Source organism: Ovis aries, chromosome 10 (assembly GCF_016772045.2).
Source record: "Ovis aries strain OAR_USU_Benz2616 breed Rambouillet chromosome 10, ARS-UI_Ramb_v3.0, whole genome shotgun sequence".
Classification (NCBI taxonomy): domain Eukaryota; kingdom Metazoa; phylum Chordata; class Mammalia; order Artiodactyla; family Bovidae; genus Ovis; species Ovis aries.
The window spans coordinates 22,448,087-22,475,953 of NC_056063.1; positions in this window are offsets into that span (position 1 = coordinate 22,448,087).

Here is a 27,867-nt window from a genome sequence, read left to right on the forward strand (position 1 = left end):
CCTTAGGCCTGTCACCTCCTCCTGGAACCCATCTCTCTCTTGTTGCCTCGAGGTTCTTCTTCTCCTCTCTGTCCACCCCCTTGCCTGTGATTTCAGATTTTCCCTCAACTGGCTGTGCAAGATTTGACAATGTACATTGCTCGTTATTTCATGGAACTCTGACCTCTAGCTTCTGTAGCTGCAGCAGTTGCAATGGGCCAGATTATGTGGCAAGAGTCCAGTTTTCCCTGAATCTCAGTGGTTCACAGTGGCAAAGACTTCCTTCTTCCTTGCACTCTGTGTCCATTGTAGGTTGGCTGCACTTCCGCTCTGTGTCCGGAACCTGGGCTGATGAAGGGAACTCTGGGGACTTTGTGTCAGAAGGAAATAAAACGATCATGGAGAAACACATCCGGAAGTGACATGGGTCATTTCTGCTCACACGTCACTGTCCAAAGCGTGCAGCATGGCTCAGCACCTCCTGCTCTCAGAAGCCTTCCTTGAGGGCACTTTACCTCACCCAGACTGGCCCAGGTGCCCTGTTGGGTGTTTCAGAATCACCCCATACTTCCTTTACCAGAATCCTTAATAGGCATGCTCAGTCACTCAGTTGTGTCTGACTCTGCGACCCCATGGACTATAGCTGACTAAGCTCCTCTGTCCGTGGAATTCTCCAGACAAGAATACTGGGGTGGGCAACCGTTTCCTCCTCCAGTGGATCTTCCCAACCCAGGGATTAAATCCATGTCTCTGGAGTTTCCCGTGTTACAGGTAAATTTTTTATTTTTTACCACTGAGCTACTGGGAAGCCCTGTAGTCCTTAAAATACTTAATTGGAATCAGTTTTAAACTTCTCTACTTCTCCACTTAGGTGGTGGTGTTACGGGCATAATTGTGTCTTGCTCCCCAAATTCATATGCTGACATCCAGACCCTAGTACCTCAGAATGTAACGTGCTTATACCATTGCCTTCTGCAAAGGTCTTCAAAGGGGTGGTTAAGTTAAAACAAAGTTGTTAAGGTGGAGCTTCAGTCTGACTGGCATCCATATAAGAGGAGGAAGAGACACCGGGGATGTGGGTGAACGGAGGAAAGAACACATGAGCACAGGGTGAGGAGGTGGCCATCTGCACGGTGAGCATCAAGGCCTTGGAAGAAATCAGATCTTCCAACCTCCTTGATCTTGGAGGTGCAGCCTCTGGGACTGTCAGAAAATAAATTTCTGTTCTTTAGGCGACGCAGCGTGTGGTATTTTGTGCCAGCAGCTCTGGCAAACAAGCTCAGAGGGCAAGTGGTTTGAGGACAAGTTCGTGTGTTCTCCTTGGGGTCCTTATCATTTATTCCAAAGCCTATCCCATACTAGCGGCCAGAGAAATGTTTATGGGCTCGGCTGCTTAATAATTTGATTAATGAGTGGATAAATAAGTTTGATAGTGAGAAATAGATCAGTTTTGAGAGTTATTTTGATATAGTAAATTTGAATCCAACTAACTCTGATGCTGGGAGGGATTGGGGGCAGGAGGAGAAGGGGACGACAGAGGATGAAATGGCTGGATGGCATCACTGACTCGATGGACATGAGTTTGGGTGAACTCTGGGAGCTGATGATGGACAGGGAGGCCTGGCGTGCTGTGATTCTTGGGGTTGCAAAGAGTTGGACACGACTGAGCGACTGAACTGAACTGAACTGAACTTGTAGCCAGGAGCCCTGTTACGAACAAACTTGCAAGTCACAGATGTGCAGGAGAAATTGGTTGGCTGGTGAATAATAGGGTCGTATCATAACAGTGTTTTGTATTTGTAGAAGCTTTTCTCTCAAGAAACTAAAAAAGGCTCCAGCTTCTGTTCAAACATCCCTGTGGGAGCAGCAGAGAGAAACACTAGGAACTGGATCTTGCAAGGAAGGAACCTGGGGGGCAGTTGGTGGTCAGGTGGTCTGTCCTGAGTGGTGGAGGGGAGGGCTGTGTTCCCACCGGGTAGCTGAGTGCTGAGTCCTGCAGCAGGTCCCTGGGGTGATCTGCGCAAAGGTCTGAGGAGATGACTCAGCCATACTGGCTCCGAAATGACTGTCACACCTGGAGTTCACCTCCTGGATGTCAATGAAGGGAAAGAAACAGCAGATTTGAAGGGAAAAGAGAGACGAACCCGTCAGAGTTTTATATGACTGACAGCAAGCATCTAGGTAAAAACATTGGGGTCAAGGAGACACCCAGATGTTTTCTAACCACAAACTTGACAATATCTGGAAACATCTGGATGGTAAGTGGAAAGGCTTGTGTTGTTCCACTCATGTGGCCCATTTGGGCAAGCCCCTAGCCAGGAACGGGCTGAGTCAGAAGCGAGCCTCCCCCGCAGGGTTACACTGGGTCGGAGGAAGCTGGATCTGGCTGGAGTTGAGGTTGAACAGGCATGCGTGTACACACACACCTACACACACACACACACACACACACACACACACACACACACACAGAGGCACATGAACACATATGCACGGTCAGAAGCTGCCTGCATGGATCTGGGGTTAATGCATGCCGGGCATTAGGGCATGCAAAAGGCTAGTCACCTTTCCCAAGGTGAAGGCTCCCCATGGACAGAGAATGACAGCAGCCTGCCAGACCCCCTGGCACTGGGGGATGGAGCCAGCCCACGCCTGTATGTATAAATGCTAACCCGCTCCAGTGTTCTTGCTTGGGACATCCCCTGGACCGAGGAGCCTGGCGGGCTACAGTCCATGGGCTCACAAGGAGTCAGACGTGTCTGAGCTACCAAACAACAGACAACAACTGGTCGCTAGCCAGAGGAGGCAGTCGGATAATGTGCTCAGAGAAAGCACACATCCTGGTGTGTTGGTGGGACTCCAAAGACAAGGTTAAGTGCCCCTTCTTAAGCAGATGTTACCTACGGTGAGCGAAGAGATTTCCTTGGGAAACAGGGCTTGTGGGTCATAGCCAACTCGTCCCACTTCGAATCCCTGGGCCCCTCAGACTTGAGAGGGTCCTGAGATCAGGTGAAATGGGGCCATCGTGCTGCTCATCCATTCATTCATCTTTCATTCATTTGCCAGTAGGTATCGAATGCCCATGATACACAGATCAACAACTATACTAGTTAATAGGGACTAATCATCTGCAGCCGCCAGGCTCCTCTGTGCATGGGATTCTCCAGGCAAGAATACTGGAGTGGGTAACCATTCCCTCCTCCAGGGGATCTTCCCAATCCAAGGATCGAACCATGATCAAACCTGTGTCTCCTGCATTGCAGGCAGATTCTTTACCATCTGAGCCACCAGGGAAGCCCAAATAGCAAACATCTGGCCTGGGGGAGGATGCAGAGAAAAGAAACAGGCTGTTGTAATACAACGGAATAGGTGTTCTGATGGGGCAGGCGTGCTGGACTGAGCGAGCTCCTCTGGGCCTGCTGCCTCCACGCTTCCTGGAGGAAGTGATTTCCACATTAAGATCTGAAGACTGAGTGGAACTGAGCCAGGAGAAGGGAGGGCTGAGGAGTTTACCGGAAGGGGGAACAATGGTGGTGCCGAGGCTCAGAAGAGGAGGAGCCAGTGGTTTAGATAGACTGAAAAATTTGGTGGGAGAAACCAGGCAGGAAAAGTCAGCATAGCCGGATCCTAAAGAGGCTTGTTTCCTCCTGGTGGTGAGGCGGGACCACTGGGGCTGGATATAGGGGCTCAAGCTCAGAACATGGAGCAGGGTGGGAGGCAAGGATCTGGGAATCCCTGGCGTATGGACAGTGAAGTGAAAGTTACTCAGTCGTGTCTGACTCTTTGCGACCCCATGGTCTGTATAGTCCAGGGAATTCTCCAGGCCAGAATACTGGAGTGGGTAGCCTTTCCCTTCTCCAGGGGATCTTCCCAACCCAGGGATCAATCGCAGGTCTCCCACATTGAAGGCGGATTTTTTTTTTTTTTTACCAGCTGAGCCACCAGGAAAACTCAGGAGTGGGTAGTCTATCCCTTCTCTAGTGGATCTTCCCAACCCAGGAGTCAAAGCGGGATCTCCTGCATTGCAGGTGGATTCTTTACCAACTGAGCTATCAGGGATATCAATATCAGTCTAAAGCCTGGGAGAGTGAAACCCTGCCCAGAGAGTGTCAGGGCTGAGAGGGAGAGCCCAGGAGAGAATCCTGAGAAACCTCATCATTTAAGGGGTAGGCAGGGTTATAGGGGCCCTAAGTAGCCGGAGAGCTGGGAGGAAAACCAAGAGCCTTGGCAGTAAGGTTCCCAAAGGCAGAGCGTGTTAGAAGAACAAGATCGTGGTTAACAGTGTGCAAGGTGCTGACAAATCAAGTCAAAGAGTAACTTAAAAAAAAAAAAGCTTACTTAGCAACACGGGGAAGGTTAGTGAGCTTGGCGAGATCAGATGTGGGGAGCGAGTAGGAGGTGAGAAAAGAGTCTTGCACGCTTTTTGTAGAACCCTAGCCATGATGGCAAGAGTATGGTCTGAACCTGGAGGATTTTGGTGGGAGGGACTTTTAAAGGTGAAGAGCCCAGAGACATTTGAACGTTACTGAGTGCCTTGGAGAGATGGAAAAACACTGTAGCGTGGATCGGGTAGGGTCCAGTGTGTAAGGGGTGAAAAGTGTGTGCGACGACTGGGCAAGCCTGGGGCCAGACCACACGGATTTAGTCCTGCCTCTTGCATATCCAGGGCCTTCCCTGGTGGCTCAGCTGGTAAAGAATCTGCCTGCAATGTGGGAGACCCGGGTTTGATCCCTAGATTGGGAAGATCCCCTGAAGAAGGGAATGGCAACCCACTTCAGTGTTCATGCCTTGAGAATTCCATGGACAGAGGAGCCTGGTGGGCTGCAGGTCAGGGGGTCGAAAAGAGTTAGACATGACTGAGCGACAAACGCTTCTTGGGTGTCCTGACTCTGTGACCTTCGGGAACTCACTTAGGCTCTCTAAATGTCAATTTCTTCTTCTGAAAGAAGAGGATCTACCTCCTAAGGCTATTGGAAAACCGAATTCAATGATGTCCATAAGGGGGTTAGCACAGGGCCTGCAGAATCCTCATCACCATCTGGCTGCCCGCGTAGCTGCGTCAGAAGGATGGATGCTTGTCAGGACTTATCCGTCCAGATGGTGGGGGTCTCCTGCAGTGCCCACGTCTCCTGTGGATGGAGTGAGGGCTCCTCCTCTGCACTCTTGCTGGGCTCTTTCCCGGCACCAGAAGCCATACACAGCTCACGTGGGTCTCTGTGGTCTCCAGATTGCACTTGTTGCATGCGAACCTCTGATGGGGGAACAGCGCCTGGGGACACACCCACCGGAGGCAGCATTGACGTCTGGGTGACACCGGGGGAGACCACAGCTTCATGCCTCTGTGCCGGGAAGCCCAGCTGCCTCTTTCTCTGCCTGCAGAAATATTGTTAAAGGGAATGCAGACTGAGCTCCTGGAACACCGTCAGGTACTTCTGACATAGTTGTTCTGTTTTCTGAACATCACCACAAGGTACAGAGCAGGGCTGCACGAAGGGAGCAGCCCGAGGGAAGCACCTTCTAAACCACTCTGTGCTTGCTTCTCTTGCTCTCTGCCCCTGATTTCCTCCCAGGAAAGACTGTATCGGGCTTTTCCTCTCCCATGAGTAGACTGAGAGCTTCATTCCCACTGGAATCAGATGGGGACCCATGGATGAAGCCAGGAGCTGGGTGGATAATCTAGTGCCTGCAGAGGAAGACGAGGTGTGAGGTCACACCGTGAGTGACCTAGAGGCCAGGACACGACTTCAAGGTCAGGGCTTGTGCTCATAGATGGTGAGGATTTCAATGATCCATCTCTCTCCCTTCAACCGGCTTGATTGTTGCTGATTTATCCATTCAGCATGCGTCACACACTTCCCTTTTTTTTTTAAGAGGATTTCCGAGGACTCATGGGCAGTCCTTTCTAGACCCTGGGACTTTATCAGCAAAACAGAAGAAGAATCCCTGCTCTTGTGGGGCTCACAGTCCGGGCCCACCTTGGTGACAGTGTGGGTTCAGTTCCAGACCACAGCAATAAAGCAAATATCACATGAAAGCGAGTCACACAAGTGTTTTGTTTTCCCAGTGCATGTAAAAGTTATGCTTACACTATACTGTAATCTATTAAGTGTACAGTAGCATTATGTCTAAAAAAACCAATGTACATAACTTCATTCAAAAAGAAGTTGGAAAAGTGGTGTCAAAAGACTTGTTCAACATGGGGTTGCCACTAACCTTCAGTTTGTTAAAAAGAAAACAATAATATCTGCAAAGTGCACCAGAACAAGGTATGCCAATAAACAAACAAGTGTAAATACATCGTCCACAATGTCTTTCCAGGGAATCTTTTCTCCACAGAATGCCTTTTGAATTAGTAAAATCTGTGTTCGTCGAATGTACGTACCTCTCAATACAATGTTTGTCGGTCAATGTTTATATAGAAAGTGTGTCTCTTTATGACCCCCACACTCCACACAACATTTACACAAAGCAATTAGCAGGAAGAGTCTTGCATTGCATTCTAAATACAATTCATAGAATTATTTTAAAGGCACATTAAATGTCAACTTGGGGTGTGCGCCTTGGTAATTAGAGCTGAGAGAAACCACGAGACATCAATCAAGCAACTCTTTGTTACAAACCTATTAATTTTTTGGTGGGCAGGAATCAATGCTGGAAGCATTTCACATCCTAACATGATGTTGTATTACTTAGGCGTGCATACATAGGTATCTACCATAGTAGTTACATTTTAGGACATTGGTTAGAGCTTTTTTTTTTTTAAGATTTTTTTTTAATGTGGATCATTTTTTTAAAGTCTTTATTGAATTTGTTTCAGTATTTCTTTTGTTTTGGTTGTGAGTCATGTGGGATCTTAGTTCCCCAACCAGGGATCGAACCCACACATTCTGCACTGGAAGGTGAAATCATACCCCCTGGACTGCAGGGAAGCCACTTGGTTGGAGTTCTGGGTTGATGCATTTGAAAGTCATGGGAAGAAACCTCCAGGTCAGCACCGGTGGGTAGAAGGCTGATTTTCAGGAATCTCTTGCTGATGTAGAGCATGCGGTAGAAAGGTAAACAACGGTATACCAGGACCACATTTGTGTGCGTTCTCGGAGTGGTGTCTGGCTGGGACTCTGGTTGAGGTTTCAACATCCCCAAAGGTGACAGATCCCTTCCATGGGGGAGCTAGCGCAGAGACTGGTCCTTGACTCAGGGACATCTCGGTGGGTGTCCTGGCTATGAACATGACCTCTACCAGGAAGCTTGACTCAGTGACGATGACCGTGGCTACTTGCAAAATACCTTCGACTGGAAGAACAGAATAACGCCCCCGTCAAGTTCCGTGCTGTTCTCTTGCCAGGAGAGGCGGCCCAATTTCATGAGCTTTTTTTTTTTTTTTTTCAATTTTCTTTGAATGGTAACTCTGGAATGGTAGGAAGTCACCCACAAAGGATTTCCTTTGGTCATTGTTGTTTTTCCCTTAGGAAAAAAAACTGTGGTAGCAGAGGGCCAAGCGTCTCTCTCCCTTTGTGACTTCTGTGATTCAGAGTTTAAAAGGCTAGTGACGGGATCTGGGTCACAGACTTGGTTTCCTTCTTGTGTGAGGCACGGTGTTTCACAGGCCTGGCCCTTTAAACACTGGGCCTAGAGCCTCAGATTCTGTCCTAATTTTAGATTTGGTCACACGGGTGACGAGTGTTTTCCTTGAGGTTGGAATCTGTACTAAGGGAAGTACCGAGTATTGGAATAACCAAATCTTACATTTTAGCTTTGCAAATAGTGGAAAGGTCCCTGAGTCCCCCTTCCTCAATGCAGAACCCCACCTCAACCCCACCGCCTTACTCCCTGTGACAGCTGGTTGAGACTGTGTGTGCTCTGAACACATCTCACTGTGGGTGAGTGTGTTTGGCTTTCCCAGAGAAACAGAACCAACAGAGTGTGCACACATGTGAAAGGAGGTTTACTTTTAGGAACTGGCTCCTGTGGTGATTTTGTTGTTCAGTTGCTAAATCTGACTCTTCGTGACCCCGTGGACTGCAGCAAGCTAGGCTTCCCTGTCCTTCACTATCTCATGAAGTTTGTTCAAACTCACATCCATCGAGCTGGTGATGCTATCCAACCATCTCATCCTCTGTTGCCCCCTTCTTCTCCCACCTTCAGTCTTTCCCAGCATTAGGATCTTTTCCAATGAGCTGGCTCTTCACATCAGGTAGCCAAAGTATTGTGATGATGGAGGCTGACAAGTCTCAAATCTGCAGGGTGGGCTGGCAAGTTTGAAGATCCAGTGCTCTGGTCTGAATGTTTGTGCCCCCCGCCCCCCTCCAATTCATATGTTGAAATCCCAGTGCCCGCTGGGGTGGTGTTAGGAGGTGGAACTTCCAGGAGTGATTAGGCCTTGAAGGCACAGCCCTCGTGAATGAAGTGGATGCCCTTAGGAAGAGGCTCTCGGCCCCTCCCTCACCCCTTCTGCCTGTGGGGATACAATGGGAAGTATGCACCCCAAAAGAGAACTCTCACCTGACCGCTCTGGCACTGTGATCTTGGACTTCCAGTGCCAGAACTGTGAGAAATAAATTTCTATTGTTTATAAGTCTGTGGAATTTTGTTATGGTGTCCTGAATGGACAAAGACACCCAGGAAGAGCCGCGGCTGCAGTTCAAGTCTCCTGGTAGAGTTCCCCCTTGCTCAGGCGGATGCTGGAGAAGAAAATGGCTACCTGCTCCGGTATTCTTGCCTGGGAGATCCCATGGACAGGGGAGCCTGTGGGGCTGTGGTCCATGGGGTCGCAAGAGTTGGGTATGACTTAGCGACTGAGCAAGAGCGATGATGGGGGAGGTCAGACTTGTGGTCTGTTCAGGCCTTCAGCTGATTGGATGAGGTTCACTCAAATTATGAGGGACAATCTGCTTTACCCAAAGATCACCAATTTCAATTTATATCTCATCCCAAAACACTTTCCCAGAAATATCCAGATTAATGTTTGATTAAATATCTGGGTACCAGCCCAGGCAGATCAACACATAAAATTAACCATTGTAGTGGGGTGCAGCATCTGGAATATTATATATACTTGTGAATGTGTAGCAGTTAAATACACACAGCATACACAAATGAATTGGACTCCTCTTTTGAAGAAGGAAAGGAAGGAAGCTTCACTCGTGGTCCAGTGGTTAAGAATCTGTCATGCAGTGTAGGGGACGTGTGTTCCATCCCTGGTTGGGGAATTAAGATGCCACATGCCAGCCAAACACCTCCACCAAGACCTGGTGCAGTCAAATAAAATAACCAAATTAATATTTAAAAAGAAAGTAATAGAATTTTTTTTAAAAAAAGAAGAACAAAAAGAACCAGCGTTGGGTGGAGAGAGTACCTCCTTGTTTCTTTCTGCCTCGGAAGAGCGGCTGGCAAAGGATATGACACCTGGTCTTGGATGACTAAGAGCGACCTTGACTTCAGAGCTTTTAAAAGTTGATGTCAGCCAGCGGCAGAACTTCCTGTCTGCCTGGATTTGCATAGGACCTGAGAAAGGCAATTGGCTGATGTGTGTGTATGAGAAGTGGACACACATACACACATGTGAGGCAGTGTAACAGAAAGATTAGGAAGTGCAGGGGCTGTGGGAACCCTCTGCAGAGTTAGAATCCCAGCTCTGCTGCTGTCTTGCTGTGTAACTGCAGGCAAGCTACTTAAGCTCTCTGTGCTTGGTTCTCTCACCTACAAAACAGGGAAATACTACAAAACAGATCCCATACTTCGTAGGTTGTGGGGATTAAATGAGGTAGTAGCTGTGAAGTGCTTACAAAATTGCCTGGCACATAAGCACAGAAGTCCTAGAAATTCTCTCTCTCTCTATCATCATGAAGTATTCAATAAGTGTCACTTGTTCATATATCAACATGGTTATTCATAAGCAGGCAACCTACACTACAGGAAAATAAATGGGAAATTTATTCCCAAACTCTACTATTACAGAGCCCATGCCTGGACACTGCTTCATAAGAAGATGTATGCTTTTTGGTACTTCATTAATGAGATTCCACTGCATAAGATCCAGATTGTATCTGCTTTAAATTAATTTTATTTTTTAGTAAATAGTGTTACAGCAAGATGCTGACATGGTGGTGCAGGAAATTAGGCATTTCAGGTTTGCAAGGCTCACCTGCAATGACTTGGCCCCACTGAAGTGGGGTGGGCTCTCCCCCGCTCCCCACAGCTCAGAGAGCAGGCAGGCCACCTGGGGCTCAGGTGTGCCTGAGGCTACAGGGAGGCGCGTGCAGATAATGACAGCTGGTGGGCTCCGGTGTGCTCCAGCTCCTTCTCCCTGACAAATGGCTTCACAGATGATGCCAGCTTCATGCTCAATTAATCTCGGTTGAATTGATCATCCAGTTATAAAGAAAACCATTAGCACTAAAGCAAAACTTCCCAAATAGCTTTTATGGGGAGGAGGAAAGGAAGTGAATTGGTTTTTTAAAGAAATTAAGATGATGAACTGTGTTTGAAAAGAACACAGCACCAGCCTTCTCTCTACCCAGCTGACTCAGCCCTAAGGGGGTGGGATAATAAGGTGATTTTTTTTTTTTCACCTCTTCAGCTCAGGAATTGTTAAGAGGAAATATTTTTTAAATAAGCAAGTGCATATAAAGCTTATCACAGGACAGACTTAATTGGAAGCTGAAAAACTTTATACACCATGTATTAATTTAGTTCTTCAACAATACGGGGGGTTAGGTAGGATTATTTTTTACCCATTTTATAGATTAGGAAATGCAAACAAGAGATGAAGTTATTGCCAAAAAAAGTTCGTTCGGTTTTCCAACCTGAACAAACGTTTTGGCCAGCCTAACTGCTTGGCTTCCATGACTAGTGGTTGACAAGGGATCCAAAGCCTGGCTCTTGGGCATTTGCTACACGAATTCCGAACCCAGATTCCACCTGGGCCAGTCCCCTGCCTCACGTTTAATTCTGGTGCTCATTGTCTTATTCCTGAAATCTTACTTTCATACTTTTAATGACATGAAAAAAAAGAAATCTTTTACTTTCATACCGCATGCACATCTTCAAAAAGATGACTGCTACTACATATGTGATACACGTGCATTTCAGAAACAAAGCAACAAGTAAAAATGCCAGGAAGCAAACAAGAAGAAAATAAAAAGTGTTCATACTCCTCCACCTTTTATAACCCTTGTGACTGTATTGGTATACATCCCTCTAGATTTTTTTCCCGTGCATATCCTTGTGTTTTCAAGCAATAGTGAGCTTATATACTGCATGCTCTATTGCAATTTGATTTTTTTTAACCCAACAACAGAAAGTCCTTGCATTTAAACAAATACATTTCCAAGACATTATTTTTAATTCTTAAATAGCATTTCATCATATGGATACAGGATAACTTATTCAATTAATTCCTTTTGGACAATTAAATTGTTTTCAAATTTTGAGATTAGTGACAAGGCCACTATGAACATCCTTGTGCTTTAATGTATATGCATGTTCAAACAATTTGAATTAAATTAATAATTTAAATTAGATTTTATAGTATTATTATAATAAATTCCTATTCATTCAAAAGGTTTATTTACAAATGGCTACCATTTTTCATTTCAAGGTACTTACCTATTAAGGGAGGTGATCTGAAATTAGTAGCAAGTTCTATACTTTTCATTAACATGGATCTTGATTTCATTAAAATTGTATGAATTCCACATTAAAACCGTTGTGAATTGTGTTTTAATTTTTTAGAGGGTGACTGATGACATATGAATAAAACATAGAGAAAGCAGCATATTCTGCAACAAGCTCTCAGGAGGCCTCCCTCTAAATCCTGGGTCCCAAGAGTCTGCAGGGAGTGGGCGCCAGACCTGGGGTCTCTGCCTCCCTGCATACTGGCCATGCCCCCTGCCACCCTTTGAGTTCAGGTCCTCACTAGCCTCTTCCTGAGACCTTTCCCCACCTCCTACCTGATTTCCCACCTCCTGGAAACCTCCCTTCTCCAAAACATTTTGCACAGTGTTAGCAAATACATCTCACACGCTAGTCTGATATTGCTTGGCTATCCAAAAATCTTCAGAATGATTTCTTATTAAAGATTAAGAGGGGGACTTCCCTGGTGGTCCAGTGGCTAAGAATCTGCCTTCCCATGCAGGGGACTTGTGTTTGATCCTTGATCAGGGAACTAAGATCCCATGTGCCATGGGACAACTAAGCCTGTGTACCACAAGTAGGGAAAAGCCCACACACCACAAGGAAAGATTCTGCAAGCAAGATCCCATGTGTTGCAACTAAGACCCAATGCAGTCAAATATATAAATAAAATAGAAAACATTAACAGGAAGAGATTAAAGCACAACAAAAGGTCTAGCCTGGGTATCAAGTTGTTCGTCTCCCACTGCTTCCAATCACCAGTGTCCAGGGGCAAGCCAGTACCCTGCCCCTATGCTTTGATGATCAGTGGATTACAAAAACTTCTAGGTACAACCAGGGGGCTTCCTGCTTCCCAGTTCCCCTCTCTAGATGTGGTCTGTATTCCCAGGTGACCCAGGGCCCCTGAATGTGGCAGCTATTTTTTTTTACCTGGCTATGAAGTGCCCAAGTCTCCTCCTGTACTCGCCTGCCCTGCGGCACCTGCTTGTCTGGGCCTAGGGCTAACAGCTTCCTCATTAAGACTATTTTTCATCCATCCTCCTGCCTTTCCCCAATCAGGGTTGAGTCTGAGTCCACACGTGTATTTTCCATGGCTCTGTAAGAATTGTGCTCTTCCTCTAAACGTGTCTTTAATTGGGGGAAGCAGAGGCGGTTGGAATTTACAAGATCGAGGGACAGCGTGACACTTGTTTTCTTACAGAAAAGGTGCTTGCGAGGAATTTTCTCCTTATTAATGGGATGTCAATGGAACTGAGCTTGAAAACAGATTGATTGAGCTCACAGGGTATCTCTTGTCGAGCTCTTGGGAGATTGCGCGGCTTATCATAACTTTGCATATTTTAAATGGCTTTTATACACAAAAGTAATCATCCTCTTTCTTTCCCTCTTAAGGTCAGATGTGCCTGTGTACCCAGAAGCTACAGGCAGCATAACGTGCTCCTAGGGTCCCAACGCTACACCTACTATGTGGGAGCAATCACAGGGAGAGACAGAGACACTTGTTAAACATTGAGTGGCTCATACAGTGAGATGAGACACTTGTGCTGGGGAAAGATAGGTCTAATGATCTGGTTCTTTGTTTTCCCTTGAAAAAGAAATTTCAAAATATAGAGCATCTCACAAAGAAGTGTTTCCAAATTGACTCAAAAAAAAAAAAAAAAAAGAGAGAGAGAGAAAGAAATAATGACAGAAAGAAATAGTGGTAATTTGTTCAGTTCAGTTCAGTTCAGTCGCTCAGTCATGTCCGACTCTTTGCAGTCCCATGAATCACAGCATGCCAGGCCTCCCTGTCCATCACCAATTCCCGGAGTTCATTCAAACTCATGTCCATCGAGTCAGTGATGCCATCCAGCCATCTCATCCTCTGTCGTCCCCTTCTTCTCCTGCCCCCAATCCCTCCCAGCATCAGGGTCTTTTCCAATGAGTCAGCTCTCTGCATGAAGTGGCCAAAGTATTGGAGTTTCAGCTTCAGCATCAGTTCCTCCAATGAAAACCCAGGACTGATCTCCTTTAGGATGGACTTGTTGGATCTCCTTGCAGTCCAAGAGACTCTCAAGAGTCTTCTCCAACACCACACTTCAAAAGCATCAATTCTTCGGCACTCAGCTTTCTTCACAGTCCAACTCTCACATCCATACATGACTACTGGAAAAACCATAGCCTTGACTAGATGGACCTTAGTTGGCAAAGTAATGTCTCTGCTTTTGAATATGCTATCTACGTTGGTCATAACTTTCCTTCCAAGGAGTAAGCGTCTTTTAATTTCATGGCTGCAGTCACCATCTGCAGTGATTTTGGAGCCCCCCAAAATAAAGTCTGACACTGTTTCCACTGTTTCCCCATCTATTTCCCATGAAGTGATGGGACCAGATGCCATGATTTTAGTTTTCCGAATGTTGAGCTTTAAGCCAACTTTTTCACTCTCCTCTTTCACTTTCATCAAGAAGCTGTTTAGTTCTTCTTCACTTTCTGCCATAAGGGTGGTGTCATCTGCATATATGAGTTATTTATATTTCTCCTGGCAATCTTGATTCCAGCTTGTGCTTCTTCCAGCCCAGCGTTTCTCATGATGTCTGCATACAGGGTAAATAAGCAGGGTGACAATATACAGCCTTGATGTAATTCTTTCCCAATTTGGAACCAGTCTGTTGTTCCATGTCCAGTTCTAACTGTTGCTTCCTGACCTGCATATAGGTTTCTCAAGAGGCAGGTCAGGTGGTCTAGTATTCCCATCTCTTTCAGGATTTTCCACAATTTATTGTGACCCACATATATCTGAAAATTATGACCATAAATAGTCAAAAGTTATATACATATAATAAGGATAAAAGATAAGACATGTTAGTTATACTATTAGCCACTGTAAAATGAATTATCGTTTACATATATGGCACATCTATGGGCTTCCCAGGTGGCACTAGCTGTAAAGAACCTAACTGCCAAGGCAGGAGACGTAAGAGATGCGGGTTCAGTCCCTCCGTTGGGAAGATCCCCTGGAGGAGGGCATGGCAATACACTCCAGTACTCTTGCCTGGAGAATCCCATGGACAGAGGAGCCTGTTGGGCTATAGTCCATAGAGTTGCAAAGAGTAGAATAGGACTGAGGCATCTTAGCACTTATCCATAAAACCTAAAACAATACACTGAAATACTATTTCTATCAATAAAAATTAATTGTTTAAAAAAATTTTTGGCTGCTCCACACAGCGTATTGGATCTTAGTTCCCCGACTGGGATTGAACCTTTGCCTTCTGTAGTGGAAACACAGTCTCAACTCCTGGACCCCCAGGCAAGTCCTATGACCAAGTTCTTTAATTGGCCTTTCTTTATATAAATCTCTTTTGCCTAGTGCTTGTGTGTACGGAAAACTGTCATTTCTGTAAACTCACTTTCTCAGGGAAGCGGGTTCAGAGAATTAAGGTGACTCAAGGTCACATTTCTTAAAATGATCAGAGTCAGAGCCCCTAAGTTTGATTTGAGGTTCTGCTGCTCAGATCCAAGTGTCTTTTGATAAGTGATATTTCTGTGCTGTGTTTTCACAGCCTTATGCCTTTATGACATTTTATTGCATTTTATGACATGACTCACTACAAGCATGAGCTGAAGTCTCCAGTGTGAGCCCCCAAACTCCACCTTGCCTCAGGGCAAGTATTCTCAAGGAGGAGCGGCTTATGAGTTTGGGTTCTGCTGGAGCTGGAAAGCTCAGCAAGGAACTGAGTCCAGACCAGTGGACAGGAAGCCTCCAGGTGTTCAGACCCCCTTTCCCTAGGAGCTTTCTGACTCGGCTCTGTGCCACGCCTTCTTACTGTCTTTTCTTCCCTTGGCATAAAGCACGGACTTAGGTTTGACGTTAATGAGAGCGCGGGTGTGTTAAGTCGCTTCAGTCATGTCCGACTTTGTGAGAGTGGAGCGATATAATTCCCTTCCCCTGCTCACCAATCGAGAGCGATCCTTTGGAGAAGAAATAAGCTTGGTGTGCCTTGCTAAAAATGTGTCTCGTGTTTGATGGATATAAATTTGAACCGTAAATCTGCTTCACTACCAGCTGACATCAGTCTTCTCCCTTTCCACTTTACGAGACTGTAAAAAGCTTCCGAAGTGTCACCTTCTAACACGTAACAATGCAGACCAATGGGTGCTGCTGATCAGACCACCTTTGAAAGCTTGGGCTAAGGGCCTGGTGACTGCAGCAGAGCTGCCTGTTGAGTGGGAAGTCTCTGAGTGTTTACTACTTGCTCTTTCCACTTTGATGAGGAGGAGGGAGGTGAGACCGTGAATGACAGCAGACACAGGTGATCACAAGGAAGGATGTGGTCCAGAGATGGGGGGTGGGAGATTATCTTTAAACTGATACTGCATTTAAAATTACAAAAGCCCCGACATTTAAAAATATAGTTGCCTTTTGGGTGCTGATTATATTTACTAATTTTTGATACATAGATAACTGCGTTCTTGTTGTCATTGTTGTTCAGTTGCTATGTTATGGCTAACTCTTTGCAACCCCATGGACTGCAGCCTGCCAGCCTCCCCTGTCCTTCACTACCTCCCAGAGTTGGCTCAAATTTGTGTCCATCGAGTCAGTGATACTATATGACCATCTTATCCTCAGCTGCCCCCTTTTCCTTTTCCCCTTTTTCAATCTTCCTCAGCATCAGGGTCTTTTCCAGTGAGTCCGCTAAAATATCAGAGCTTCAGCTTCAGCATCAGTCCTTCCGATGAATATTCAGGACTGATTTCCTTTAGGATTGACTGGTTGATCTCCTTGCAGTCCAAGGGACTCTCAAGAGTCTTCTCTAGCACTACAGTTTCAAAGCATCGATTCTTCTGCACTCAGCCTTCTTTATAGTCCAGCTCTCACATCCGTACATGACTACTGGAAAAACTACAGCTTTGACTAGACAGACCTTTGTCAGCAAAGTGATGTCTCTGCTTTTTAACATTCTCTCTAGGTTTGTCATACAGACCGCTGTGTATCATTATGCATTTACCAAGTACCTGACAAGGGCCAGATGCTGTGTAGGGCACCAAAACCCTCCTTGGATTTTTTCTGGCTTTGGGTAGAGGAAGGAACACATCTTGTCATTTTCCACCTCTGTTAGATTGCTAGCAGAGTGGGCTGCTGCTAACAAAATGGACTCATTTGAAATCTGTGACTGGTGCATACATACTGGCCAGGTGCCAGAAGGTTCTGGGGTATGGAAGTCTGGAGCAGTGACCAGAGACCATGTATCATTAGAGCCTGACTCTTTAGTATCTTGAGTGTGTCAGGAGATTTTGACACACTTAAAATTTAAATTAATTATACCTTGATTCTTTGTTTTAAAAATTAAGGAAGCTTGCAAAAGAGAGCATTACAATAAGGTTGAATGAAATAGAGATGGATAATTAGAACCAAAGGAAATGAATCTATGGATATGCTAATTGGAAGTAATTTGCCTTGATTGGGACTTAAATTTGGCTCCAGGCTCCATGGAAGCCCAGACAAAAGAGAAATAGGACAAGTTGCATGTTCTTCACAGCTCCTTGGAGGAGACAGATCTGATCAAGCCCTAAATCCCAGAAAAGATCTTTAAAGGGCTGTAATGGAAAGATTTTTGTGTTTGAGGCATGCCTGAATTCCTGCCTAAAAGAAGGACTCATGGCAATTTACTAACACTTTATGGTAAGGTCCATTTTTACCACATTCTTAAATGGGATTTGATAGTAACTGGGGCTTCCCTGGTGGCTCAGATGGTAAAGAATCTGTCTGCCAATGCAGGAGACCCTGGTTCAATCCCTGCCTGGGTGGGAAAGATCCCCTGGAGAAGGGCATGGCTACCCACTCCAGTATTCTTGCCTGGAGAATTCTATGGACAGAGCCTGGCGGACTACAGTCCCTGGGGTTACAAAGAGCTGGACATGTCTGAGTGACTAACCACACATACACATACACACACACACTACTCTTCATGCTTGTCCTGAGGCTTAAATGACCAGCTTGGTAGAATGTGTTTTCATGACTATTTGTTGGAAGCAAACTAATTTTTATCAGCAGGAGAATGGTTAAGTAAAGTAGGATACATTCTTTTCAGAGCATCCTACATCCTTCTTCAGGTATTGAACCCCCCCTGTAATCACACCCTTTGTCAATAATTGCAGTTTCTCCCTGCAGAGAGGGAGAAAATATTTCTCTCCACACCAGATTCTCTCTGGTGTGTCAGAATCTCCTGACACGCTCAAGATACTGAAGAGTCAGGCTCTAATAATACATGGTCACTGGTCACTGCTCCAGACTTCCATACTCCAGAACCTTCTGGCACCTGGCCAGTATGTATGCACCAGTCACAGATTTCAAATGAGTTCATTTTGTTAGCAGCAACCCATTCTGCAGAGAGGGAAGAGGCAAAGAATATTTCCCTACCCTAGGGATTGAACTTGACCATGTGACTTGCTTTGGCTGATAAAACGTCGACAAAGGTGATATGGAATGAAGCCTAGACCTTCAGAGGCATTGTGTGGTTCCACTTACCCTTTTGAGCTTCTGCCATTTACGTTAGAAGAATATGATCCTCTTGTGGTTTGGTCCAACATAGATATTAGACACGTAGAGCAGACTGGATCCAACTTGAAGTTCAGAGTTTAGATGAGTCTAGGTGGCTGAGACACTCATTGTGAATGAAAAAAAAAAACAAAAAAAACCCAGAAAGTTGTGGAAACTCATTGATCATGGGGGTGATTTGTTATACACCATTACTGTGACAACTGACTGACTGATGCGGGAGCCTTCTATGATCAAGCCTCAAGAGATAACTGTGATGTACTGAGAGAGAATATAAACTTAAAAAGGAGAATCATGCAAATTCTGATTTGTAGAATAATATAAATGTCTGATTTTGTTTAGTTAGAAACAAAATTTTCATACATACAGTGGGTTGGAAAACCCAAATGAGCTTTTTGGCCAACCCAGTGCATCTAAATAATAAAAAGTGTTGAGGGATGACATTCACATCTTTAAAAGCATGAATGTGAAAAATATGCACATTTTAAAAACTGGTGGGTTTTTCTTTTTTCTTTTTTTTTTTCTGTGTAACGTGGATGGACAATTTGTGAATTAAAAAAAGCTTAAAGATCAAACGCAACAGCTTCAAAGCAGGCTGCTGCTTCAGCACTGTGGTGGTCGCCTCTGTCTAGGGGTATCTGGGAAGATCTATGGTCGGTAAGAACTTTTTGCTCAGACCTGCCCTCCATCCCTGCCCGAGAGACAGACTATTGAAGACGGCCATTCATCCTCTCAGCTGCTGGTGGAGTCTCTCAAAGCATTGCCCAGAGCCGCACAGCTAGCGGGGAGTGTAGTTAGAACTGGAAGCCAAAGTGTTTTGCTAGCTTGCTTTCTTGCTTTTTCCCTCCAGAAATGTCTATACTGTAAGCATTACACTAAGTGCTTGGGAGGCTGTTGTGGGTCAGAAATTCTCACAGAGCAACTGCAGCATCAAATCTTAGATGAACACTTGATCCATTTCTCATATACACACATACATAATTTAATGTAAGTACAAAACCTCCATCTTATAATTTGCTTCTTTTTTTCAATGCTATCATGGTATATTCAGACAGCTACAATGAAATACCACAGACAGGGTGGCTTATAAACAACAGACATTTATTTCTCACAGTTCTTCAGGCTGGAGGTCTTAGATCAAGGTGCCAGCATGATTGGGTGAGGGCAATTCTTCCTAGTTCATAGAGGGCTGTCTTCCTGTCTTCAAAGGGTGGAAGAGTGTTGGTGAACTCTCTGGGGTCACTTTTATAAAGGCACTAATCCCATTTGTTAGGGCTCTACTCTCAGAAGCTAATCTCCTCCCTAAAGCCTCACCTCATGAAACCATCAGTTTGGGAGGTTAGGATTTCAGCATATGAATTTGGGAGTGACAAAAACATTCCGACCATAGCAAGTTCAGTCTTCAAAATTATTTTTTTCCTTTGCTCTTTGACTCCCCTCTCCCTCCTTTATGTGTCCCAATTTTCCATCCCTCTGCCCCACACCACACATAGGAAAACACACTAATTTGTATCCTTTTCTATTTTTATGATCATGCTGCTGCTGCTACTGCTGCTAAGTCGCTTCAGTTGTGTCCAACTCTGTGTGACCCCAGAGACGGCAGCCCACCAGGCTCCCCGGTCCCTGGGATTCTCCAGGCAAGAACACTGGAGTGGGTTGCCATTTCCTTCTCCAGTGCATGAGAGTGAAAAGTTAAAGTGAAGTCGCTCAGTCGTGTCCGACTCTTAGCGACCCCATGGACTGCAGCCCACCAGGCTCCTCCATCCATGGGATTTTCCAGGCAAGAGTACTGGAGTGGGGTGCCATTGCCTTCTCCATATAACCATGAATAAACATATTTATGGTGTGAGGTAGGGAGACTAGTGTTCTTGTCTCTATGGAACCTTGTGGTCACTTTTTATTTTATATCAGAGTAGAGACACATACAGTTAAATGTACTCAATGAGAAATCAAGGCCAGGCATCCAGATAATGCCATCAGGATTCTCTTGCTCCAGAGTTTTTTGCCAGTCATTCTGCTGATCCCAGCATAGTAGCATGGCCTTTCATCTGCAGACCGTGTGGCTCCCCCTGCCATTAATACAGATGAAAGATTGTCCCGAGACACAGTGTCGTGTTCCCCTCGGCTTGTGGAGGTGGGGGAGGAGTAGTGGGTGGAACAGGAGGGTGACCGAAGAACCATCCACACTCAGAGTGTCATTCACACTGAGTCTTTGTGTTTGGGGTGGCCAATCAAAGAGTTTTGAGGGTGAAAGGAGTGCTATTAATAATTCTGCCAGAAAGACAGACATAAATCGACACTCTCCCAGGCAACCTGAGCCACGTGGTCACAGTTCTTTTGGCATTACTGGGTAGACTTCACCTAACAATGCTTACAGCTTTGTGTAGCTTGCTTTTACTTTTCTTTTTTTTTTCACGTGCAATGTTAGCTCCCCAACCAGGAATGAAACCTGTGCTCCCTGCACTGGCAGCACAGAGCCTTAACCACTAAATTGCCAGTCTTTACCTTTTGAATAATACATCAGGACCTCCCATCATTCCTACCCTCACCTCCGCAGTAGTCCAGTCCTATCTATCTCTGGGAATCCCAGGTATGTTTGTTTCTCTTCGCTGCGTCTACACCTTCATTTTTTCCAGGAAGATATGCTTAAATGCTCCGGAATATCAGTCAATCAAACTTTACTGGCAGTTGCCGCATGTTCATTGAACAGATGGTAGTCATGGTTCAGATGTTGGTTGAAAGGCTTAAACTGAGATAATGCCTGTTGAACACTTAGCACAGAGTCTGGCAAGTGGTAAACCCTTTTATTATTATTGTTCTTCTGTTATTGTTTTCATTAGAATCATTACACAACAATAAATATGAATAAGACAGACTTCTTGTTTTCAAAATCCTGGCAATGGTGATGGGGGCAGAAAGAAACCAACATTTCAAGCACCGTGGTGATAAAAGTATCACAAAGCCATAAAGCATAGAGCTCTAGAACGTGATGGGTGTGACTCATCGTGCCTGTGGGTGGAAGCACAGGGTGGGTGTGGGAGGTGATCTCTTAATGCCTTCCACTTCTGCAGGAGGCACAGAAGCTTCCTTGGAGGAAACTCCTTTTGTTAAGATAGTCAGTCTCATTTTATGCAGTGAGAAATCTTTTGTGTAAAAGGAAATCCATTATGTAGATATTTGTATTTTGTAACAGTAAAAATGACTAGTAATGATGAGTATTTTATTTTTTATTTTTTTATTGGAGTTTTAGAATTGCTTTGCAATGTTGCGTTAGTTTCTGTATGCAGTGAAGTGAATCAGCCATGAGTATACATATATCCCTTCCCTTTTGGACCTCCCTCTCACCCCAGTGATGAATATTCTAAAATTAATATGCAATAGCAGTTAAGAGCTTGCATTCTGAGCTGGGAGCCTGAGTTTGAATTCTAGCTCCATCCTTATGGGGTGTGTGATCTTAGGAAGTGACTGAGCCTTTTGGGGTCACAGTTTCCACATCTGGGAAATACAGATATTGGTAAAGTTTACCTAAAGAAGCTCACATGAGGGTTAAATGATTTAATCACTGGAAAGTACCCAGAGGAGAAAATGGCATATGGTGAGAGTCTCACAAATGCCACCTCTAACTTGACACTTCAGTGTCCCCAGAGTTTGTCAAAGTGCTATTGCACGAGTTAAACTCCTTTAAGAAAGAACTAAGTGAATATGAATTTGAAAGTTGGTTTTTACATAGAAGAAATGTGAATCCATGGACCAAATTTAAAGGCTCAAAACCCATCCTTCTGGTTCCATGGATCTAGACTGTAGCACCAAAGACTCCAGAGCTTTTCACCTATTTTTATTGAAGTGTAGTATTTATACCTAACATTGGATTGAAATATACAGTTGTCCCTTGAACAACACAGGTTTGAACTACACGGGCCCACTGCAGGTATTTTTTCCAGTAGTAAACACAATGGTACTGCAGGGTGGGTTGAACCCACAGGTACGGATCCATAGATACTGGGGAACCACGGCAAGGAGGAACCACATATGTTAATTTTCAACGGTGTGGAGGGTTGGTGCCCCAACTCTCACATGTTCGAGGGTCAACTGTTTCCTTTTAAAATAACAATTTGTCCCATAAGAAGGTGATTTTTCAATGTTTGCTAGAATGGGAATGGAATATGGGTCTTCCAAGGAAAGAACTGGAAGGCTTACTCTCCTAATAAAAAAAAAAAGCTTAAAGCCAGAACTCACCTCACCCTCCCACCCCACTTCCACCTCCACCCCCGGCATAAAGCTGAAGAACTGTCTGCCTGAGCTGGATGAATGAGGAAGAAAGGAGGCCAGCATAGCCCAGCTCCTTGGTAAGGACGAAAAAAAGACAGCAAACAAAATAGATTAGAAACAGTTATTAAATATTCTTTCATCCCATTCAACAAATGTAAGCCAACATGCCAGGCACCATATCAGGTGTTTTCACATGCGTGAGCAACTGTCTACAGCCATGATCTTAAACAGGGCTGTCACCCTGGGTGGGGGAACTGGGCAGGGAATCGTAGTCTTGGCCCTGACCTGAGGGATCCCAAGCCCAGGTTTGGTGATCTCTAAAATGCAGCAGTCACCTGCCTTCTTCCCTCATCAGGTTCCTCTGGTTGTACTTGCTTCCCTTTAAACATCCAAGAAGATTCTTGGATCACCATTCCCTTTGACAGTTCTTGGCTATTCATAATTGGCACTGGGCCGTTAGCACAAATGCCTGTGACCCAAAGCTCCTTGCTTGATTGAACAAACAAGCTCTTCTATTCCCTTTTTCTCCCCCTGGAACTGTAAATGTAACTTTATAAGGTGAGAATAGTAATGGTACATATTGCATAAAATTATTGGGAGGATTAAGTTTTAATAGATAAAACAGAGCTTGACACAAAAAGATTGTCAATATGTATTTACCATTATTATGACTGTTTAGTATCACCTACGTGCCCCATGTGTTAGCTCAGTTTATCACCAGAAAAATGTATTCCTTTACATTTCTATCTCAGTGATAGAACTTAGTGATCATTGGTGTTTTTCTTTGCAACTGTTTTTATTTTTGATCTTGTATTTTTGTACCTTATTAACTAATAACAACTGCACACCAACCGCGTGGATTGGAGTTTTGATTCTTCTTACCCTCTTTCTCAATCTTCCCATTCCCCATCCGATTGGATGGATTTAAAATCTCTCCTGTATCTCTCACTGATTTTTTTTTTTTCTCCCCACTCTTTCCTGGCCCACGGGACACTGTCATAACTTCCTAATGGGGTTCCTGTCTGGTCCACTTTTTATATGCTCCCCAAAGCATCCACCCATAGCATAGTTCTCAATAAAATGCCAGCTGCTCAGCCTGGAACTGAAGATCCTTTGCCTTCTGCTCTTAATCTACCCCTTAGAACCTTCTGGAAGGAGTCCCTTTATGCTCTCTGTTTCATTGCCAAACTGCGCCCTCTACTTTCCCACTTAAAATTCAGGCTGCTCCATCTCCCAGGTAGGTTCTTCTTGTAAATCATATGAGTTCACTTTCCTTGTCAAATATGAAAACATTACATAGAATTCCTCTTTAACCAGCCCCCTAGCCACTCCCAGGCCCTCTTCCCAGAGACCACCACCGTTCTTGGCCCCAGGGCCCACCCTGGCTCTTTTTCTATGCGCATTCATATACATGCACATACAGAGAAGAGCGGGGGATGCTTGTTGTTTTGTGTGTGGGTGTGTCTATGATATAAATAGTATCCAACTGTGCTTATCGTTCTGAAACTGCTTCTCTCCTCCAACAATATGCCCTGGCAATCTGTCCATCAGGATGCATCTTAAATGCCACCAAGAATTCCCCAAACTTCACAAGATTCCATCATACTGGAAGCATTTTTTCTGCTGACACTCCTCGGAATCTCTTAAGAAAATGTCTACTTTAGATATGTGTGTAGCAAGATTATGAATAATTTTATATTTATACACTTTTGTAATTTCAAAAATTTCAACTATTCCCTCAATACTATATTTAATCGAATAGGTATTAGGTTAGACACACACACACACAGAGATACATACACACCATCAAAAACATTTTCTTTATTTTTTTTTTGTTGTTGTTCAGTTGCTCAGTTGTGTCTGACTCTTTGCGACCCCATGGGCTGCAGCACACCAGGGTTCCTTGTCTTTCACTATCTCCCAGAGTTTGCGCAGACTCATCTCCGTTGAGTCAATGATGCCATCCAACCATTAATTTTATGTTACCCAGACTCCTAACTATTAATATTAATTTGTCCTCCCAGTGTCAAGGTCACTGGGAATGACCAGATGCCTCAGAGAAGGAGATGAACATACAGGTCACCCGGCAAATGTGCCATCGGCACATTCCCCAGTCATGCTCAGTTCTTAGACAGCAACTTCACTACCAGAACACAAGGAGAAAGAGTCTCAGATGAAATTCTGCCAAATGGTGCTGTTGTGCTTAACCACACTGGAGCCGGTGTAGAAGGAGAGTGAACGAATGCTTCTACATCTCTTTATCAAAAGTTCCTCTTTATATCATTACTATTACATCATATGATCATGTATGATCTACACTCTACATTAGATAGACATTGCTAAGTCACTTCAGTCGTGTCTGACTCTGTGTGACCCCAGAGACGGCAGCCCACCAGGCTCCCCCGTCCCTGGGATTCTCCAGGCAAGAACGCTGGAGTGGGTTGCCATTTCCTTCTCCAATGCATGAAAGTGAAAAGTGAAAGTGAAGTCGCTCAGTCGTGTCTGACTCTTAGCGACCCCATGGACTGCAGCCCACCAGGCTCCTCCATCCATGGGATTTTCCAGGCAAGAGTACTGGAGTGGGGGTGCCATTGCCTTCTCCGACATATAGCCAATTAATTGTTGTAAATGACTAATTATAAAATATTTCATATACAAGCAGATTTTATCTTATGTCATTATATTAGATTATATTAACATCAAGAGTTAATAAAAACTATCCAACTGAAAAAAATGACTGTACATCACACCCACCTATGTTGTCCAATCTTTATGGGAACCATGTCCACCCCCAAACACCTGTGCAGTGGGAAGGGCCCCAGGCGCGGTCCCAAGATGTGTGCTGTTTAGTCACTAAGTCGTGTCTGACCATTTGCGATCCCATGAACTGTAACTGAAGGAAATGGCAACACACTCCAGTACTCTTGCCTGAGAAATCCCACAGACAGAGGAGCCTGGCGGGCTACAGTCCATGGGGTTGCAAAAGAGTAGGACATGACTTTGTGACTAAACAACAATGAAGACATCAGCTTCCTTGGGGCCAAGCATCAGCCAATGTGTTAATGGTGGTTGTTAACATTAACTGAATACTTGCTGTGTGCGGTGAACAGCTGTGTGTTTTATATGCATTACCTTATCCCCATGTTCTAGATGAGATGACTGAGCTTAAGCCACAATGCTCAAGTTCAGAGCTGGGATTTGAACTGGGCGCTGAGCACCCTGCCCCCACCAACCTACACATCTGTGCTCTCCCCAAACCTACACGTCTGTGCTCTCAGCCTCCATGGTACTGCATGTAGCCAACAGCACTGAAGGATTTCTCAGAGAGTGCATTTGTTTCTTTGTTTTTCATATAGAAGATGCTACTGCTAAGCTGACACATGAATTTCTCTGCTTTTGCTGAGGAAGGAAGGGTGATTCTGCTGAAGTGTCTGACTTTAGAGGGACCAATGATTACCTTAGAGAAGTGAAAGCCGCTGTGAGTCACATTGGAAAAGCTGTCCTTCCCACCAAAACTATCCGAGATTGAACAAAGTGCAGAATTTTCAACCCAGTGCGTAGCCATTTGTTCATTAAAAAAGAAAAGCTTAAATGAATGTTCTATTATGAACTGTCTCAAAATGGATTCACATCTTTGATATTAACCCAAATAAATACTAGGTTAATTTCTGGCTTACTTTGCTTGTTGGATGAACTTAGATCATTTAGTTTCTTTGATTCTCTCTATTCTTGTTACAGTTGACCCTCTGTATCTGTTCAGCATCTGTGGATTCAAACAACCATGGATAGAAAATGTTAAAAAAAATCCAGAAGCTCCAGTAAGCAAAACTTGAATTTGCCATGTGCCAGGCAACTATTTACATAGCATTTACGTTGTATCAGGTATTACAAGTCATTTAGAGATGACTTAAAGTATATGGGAGGATGTGGGTAGGTTATATGCAAATGCTACAGCATTTTGCATAAAGGACTTGAGCATCCATGGGTTTTGGTATTCATGAGGGGTCCTGGAACAAGCACGCCAAGGAAAGCAAGGAGCAACTTATATTAATAAAGCAGAGCTGTGACAAGATTATCATCCCATAAAGAATTCTCTTATGTTATCTACCCTGCAAATTTGGTTTTTCCCTCTTTATCAAAGAAGGAACTCAAGTCCATCACATTGCAATGATAAACGCTGCATTCATTGTTGGGTTTCATGGCAAGTACATTGCAGAATTCCAAAGTTCCACACACCACAATTTCTGGGCTTAAATACGTATTCAGAATTTATTTTGAAATGAAAAAAAATGTAAGGGCTAATGAAAACATCAATAAATCTTTCACTCGAAGTGTTCATCCATAAAAGAGCAAGTAATACTATAAAAGTTAAGAAGGAAATATGCAATGGTGTTTCATCACCATATTTGACCATCAACATGTAGATTTTAGCCTTTTCCCTTTATATTTCTTCTAATCCACTGGCTTTTACACATACTGCAGTTGAACTCTCTTTCCCTCCCCTTGCTATCATTCCCTGACCCAGGAGCTGGACGACGTGAGTTCTATTTCCACGTCTAGCTCTGACCATACATATCACAAAGTCTCAGAGCAATACCTTCCTACCCATCATACAAAATCTTCAGGCTCTAACACAACAATGTATGTAGAAGAACTCATTTACTTACGCAGGTTATTCACTACAAAAATGTGAGATGCTACAATTAAACACTGTATTTAGAAGTTCTAATAGCTACAGAATACGAGTTAATGAGGGGACTTCCCTGCTGGTCCAGTGCTTAAGACTCTGCCTGGCTAATACAAAGAGAGCTGGTTTGCATCTGCTGCGTGGTGAGGCCAAAAAAATAAATAAACTTAAAAAAAATAAAAATAAAGTCAATGAGTAAATGATTGAACAGGAGAAACATTTGAAGTATCATTTTATTTTCCCAAAGTTATCTATTTTATCCACATGATAACAAGATCGACCATATAGGGGAAGGTGGTACAGGCATAAATTTTCTTTTTTCTTTTCTAACAGCTTTTAAGAGGTAAGAAAACATTTACTGAAACACATGCATCTGGTGACAATTTTCCCCACACATTTTATGATGAAAACTTTCATACAGAAATACTGAGTCCTAAGAATACCCATAAACCTGCCACCTAGATTCTACCATTAGCCGCCCCCTCTACCTGCTGTTGGAGAAGGCAATGGCATCCCACTGCAGTACTCTTGCCTGGAAAATCCCATGGACGGAGGAGCCTGGTGGGCTGCAGTCCATGGGGTCGCTAAGAGTCGGACACGACTGAGCGACTTCACTTTCACTTTTCACTTTCATGCATTGGAGAAGGAAATGGCAACCCACTCCAGTGTTCTTGCCTGGAGAATCCCAGGGACGGGGGAGCCTGGTGGGCTGCCGTCTATGGGGTCGCACAGAGTTGGACATGACTGAAGCTACTTAGCA